The 4,630-nt window shown below is 34.1% G+C and overlaps 1 pseudogene; it reads right to left on the reverse strand.

Annotated features, from left to right (window-relative positions):
* Window positions 1-2,416: 2,416 nt before the first annotated feature.
* On the reverse strand, window positions 2,417-3,380 carry LOC114219300 (olfactory receptor 52N4-like; annotated as a pseudogene).
* Window positions 3,381-4,630: the final 1,250 nt, after the last annotated feature.

A 4,630-nucleotide genomic window follows, 5' to 3' on the forward strand; every position in this document is an offset into this window, starting at 1 on the left:
GTTTTCCCTTCCTTCATGAGATCAGGATCCTAAGTTGCCAAGTGTTTTTTAGGCACTTCAAAAATATTATTTCATTGTCTTTTGGCTTCCATTGTTTGTATTGGAAAGTTGACCAGCAGTCTAAGGCTGCTTCATTAAAGGTAGTATGCAGAGATTATAACTCTGCAAACTCACTCCACAGTATATATTCTGAATAAAATATCTCCAGTTCCATAAGGGCCTGCATGTGTGTGTATGTGCATGTGAGCAAAGATGTTTAGCATAGTAATATCTGTGGTGACAGAGAGTGAAAAAACATAGATATTTATAATCAGGGAATGATTAAGAAAATAGTGTTGATTGCATGCTAAGAAAATCTATAAAATAATCAGAAGCAAGAAGTGAAGTATACATAATTTTTAAAAAACACATTTTTAAAAATAACTGAGTTAAAAGTAAGGAATGTACTATTTTAGTACAATAAAATGGATGTTTCTAAAATAAACATTCGTAAAGGATTTCATAGTCACATGTTTAAGAATATTTGTACAACACATGGAGAATGTCAATGGCCTGAAGATTAGAACTGAAATAAGATGAAAGTAAAAACAAAAAGCAAAACAAGAAAAGGACCTAGAAATGACAGAATGCCATTAAGAAAAATGTATCATGAAATTTTCTTTACCTTGAACTTGCACCTGAGCTTCCGTGAATTCATTACTGAGTTAATCAGTCTGGCAGTTATTAGCATACAATGGCATTTATGGCTATGTGTACTGGAATGCCTAGGGAATGAGTGCAAAAAGAAAAGAGAGCTGAACCCAGGGATATGCTAGTATAAAGAAATCCAGAGGAAACGGGAAAGCAAATGGCACTATAAAGACCGTTCAGTAAAAATGAAGAATGACTTAGAATGTGTGATGTGTTGCAGAATTCAAGAAATGAGAGGGTTTCTAGACAAAAGGACTAATCAGTTACGTTCAGTATTGTTGAGAGATAGGGCAAGATGGGCATAGAGAAGGACCATTGGCTTTAGTAATATGAAAGTCATTTGTGAAATTGACAAAAGCAATTTTAGTGAAACAATGAAAGATATTCTGAAGAAAACAAGAAATGGGTAAGAATTATTTCAAGATGTATAAGTAAGGATAATGAATACTGATAACCTTTAAAGAAATTTTGCTATCAGGATACAGAGAAATATGAAAAGAGGGTGATTTTGTGATGAACATTTATTTGTTTTTTTATGTTGTGTTTTTTAATTTTTTAATTTTATTTTATTATGTCATGTTAGTCACCATACAATACATCATTAGCTTTTGATGTAGTGATCCACGATTCATTGTTTTCATATAACACCCAGTGCTCCATGCAGTATGTTTTATGCCTTTATAAAATGAAAAACACTAGATGTTACATTTTAATGAAACAGAAATTAATGAGCATAAATTACCAACATCAGAGAAAAGTAGTTCTTAGAAGTTGGGAAGGAAAAATCAACTTTGCAATCTTCTTTATGCTATCTGTGACAATGCTGTAAAACTATCATTATTTGTAGTTTCTTACTTCATGTTAATTTAGAAAGAATATTGAATATTGTACAGAAAATATTCAAGCAATTTTTAGTTCAATTCTCAGCTCAAAAAAAGGAAAGTAACTATTGCTCCCCATAGCCCTGTACTTATAGAAATACATTTATTTGTTATTTTGTAGTGGTCATTAATAACTGTCATTAATATATGTCATAAGTTTCATAACTGTTATTCATAACTCCTTCAAAACTGTGCATTCTTTGAAAGCCACCTTGAAGACAAAAGACAACCCACCAGTTGGGAAGGAAGCAATTGCCTGAATGTCTCATGCTAGGACTGACCTGGTCAGGTACAAAGTCACCAAGGTTCTCATAGGACCCCAGAATCTTACACCTCACACACAGAAGACTTTCTAGTTTCATCTTTAAAAATTGCTAAGAAAACAGGATTTTGGTGATAATGAGAATATGTAATATATTTTTTCCAGGGTTAAATTATAGTTATCCATCTAGAAATTCCATTTACAATTAAAAACAACAATGAAAACAAAAACAAAAAAAAAACCCAGAATGATTTTAGTCATCTAACCCTAGATCATTAGTTTCACTTGATTCAATTTTCTAGATAATTGTCCCAGCTTCTCATTAGGATTTTTCTTTCTTGGAACCTAATATTACTGAGTCCTGGAGGTAAAGTTACACAGAAAACCTGGAGGTAAAAAACTCATATGGAAGGTGATGTGGCATGAAAAATTATTTGGTATTCTGCAGAAAATTTAATGGGAATGAACTATTCATCATGCTTACCTGGAAAAATTATATACCTATTCTTGGAAATTCTCCTGCCTAAACAGACAGAGAGAAGCATTCTTTCCCTTCACATCCCAACCCAGGCAAATATCCCTTTCATTTGCTCTGGAATTTGATATCCTTAGAACCTGAAGGGATCCTTATGACACAGTCCTGTACCTGCTTGGTTTTCACCCCATAGACAATGGGGTTCATAGTGGAGGCAAGAGCAGATAAATATTGGTCACAATGATGTGACAAGATGGAGAGATTGTGTGACCCCCAAAGCAGTGGGAAAATAAGCAGAAGAAGGCTGGGCTGTAGGAGAAAACAATGGCACAGATGTGGGCAGTGCAGGTACTGAAGGCCTTGTGCCAAGCATCTGCTGAAGAGAGGCTGACCACTGCCCGGAGGATCATGGTGTAGGAGATTGTGATGCACAGGATGTCAAAGCCCCCAGTCAGGAGGGAAACTGTCAGACCATAGATGACATTGACCTTGATATTCCCACAGGATAATTTGGCTACAGACATGTGGTCATGGTAGGTGTGGGGAATTATATTCCCTCTGCAGTAGGGCAGGCGCTTGGTGAGGACAGTGAAGGGAATTATGAGGAATACCCTCTGAGAAAGGTGGAGAGCCCAGCCTTTGCAATAACAGAATTCGTGAGGATAGTAGAGTAGCGCAGTGGGTAGCAGATGGCTATGTAGCGGTCCAGGGCCATAAGCATGAGCACCCCAGACTCCATCCCTGTGGAGGTATGGATGAAGAACATCTGGACCAGACATCCATCAAAGCTGATTTCCTTGAAATGGAACCAGAAGATGCAGAGAGCTTTAGGGATTGTACTAGAGCATATGAAAAGATCAGTTAGGGAAAGCACAGCTAAAAAATAGTACATGGGCCTGTGCAAGGAGTCTTCATAGCAGATGAGGTAGAGTAGCCCACAATTCCCTACCACAGCCACAGCATACATGGAGCAGAATGGGAAGGAAATCCACATGTGCATGTCCTCCAGGCCTGGGATCCCATTAAGAATGAATGAGACTAGGGTCAGGTCTGTTTGGTTGAGCATTAGCATTATCAAGCTAGGATGATCATTAATCATCTTACAGCATTTGTGGGTCCTCCTAGATAGAGATAAAAGAAGAAAACGTCTTGGTCATAGTCACTGTCTTAATTTCTTTTGCCTTTTTTCCTCAAGGTACATTTCAATGGCAAAACAACCAATTTTTCTGACTTCCAGGGAATATGAGTATAAATATGGTTTAAACCAAATAGATTATTTTATATATGTATTATTTTTTTATTCATTCATTTATCAATGTAGACAACAAATACTTTTTAGTGCTTAATATTTGCCTAGTTCTTTAATAGACAAATGTCCATTTATAAAAGACAAAGTTTGGTTATTATTTTTCTGAAGCTATTTTTATTAAATGATATTATTTAAATATTAATAACTATACACATATTATGGAAAATAAACATGAAAAAATCATGGAACTTTAAATAAATCATGTCTTGAGAAAAAATATTGTAATGTCTTTTGCATGTGGGCTTTAGGAAGTTGGACATAGGGCTAGAAATAGGAGCCAATCATAACACACTTTATCAATCTCTGAATAGCAGGATTCTTCTAAGGAAATAGCCTGAAGGTTATCCTGTTTCTCAGATATCATAATGAAAAGTACAGCTGTCAGAATATTTTAAAAATATTAAAGTATAGTTTACTATTATTTAGAAAACACAAAAGGAACCTCCAAGAATAAAAACAGAATATAAATGCATAAATCACTATAAAATATTAACTAAACAAAACATTCTCATCACAAAACAGAGAAAACAAAGGATTCTTAAATAAATCAATAAAATGTTAATGTGACAAAAGGCAGATAAAATGCATTGATCGGGCTATTAGGATAAATAATTTAAATTGCCCTATATAAGTGGAGATAAATCTGTTAATTTTATAAAAATGTATACAGGCAGTATAGAGGGCCATATGATAAAGAAAATCAAAGAACAAAGTAAAATAATGTATGCTCTTCAGAGAAAATACACATAAAATTTGGAGCAGACATATTAATTTCAGATGAAGTAGCAATTAAAGCAAAAAAGAATTGGGTCAGAATTTTTTTTTGAGAAATTCTGGGTAAAAGTTATAGAATGATTTTAAAGTTGATTAAATTAAAGTTGATTGTTTTAACAATGATAGTTCTACGCCATCTCTGTTAAAATATCTGTAACCTAAATTATGAGAAACACAGAAATCCTCTTACATAACTTGTTAGTATACAATAAGTATTAACATGAAGACTTTCCAAATTA

This window comes from Eumetopias jubatus, unplaced genomic scaffold (genome assembly GCF_037043125.1).
Source record: "Eumetopias jubatus isolate StellerSeaLion01/CBP00866 unplaced genomic scaffold, mEumJub1_p1.0 scaffold_13, whole genome shotgun sequence".
NCBI lineage: Eukaryota > Metazoa > Chordata > Mammalia > Carnivora > Otariidae > Eumetopias > Eumetopias jubatus.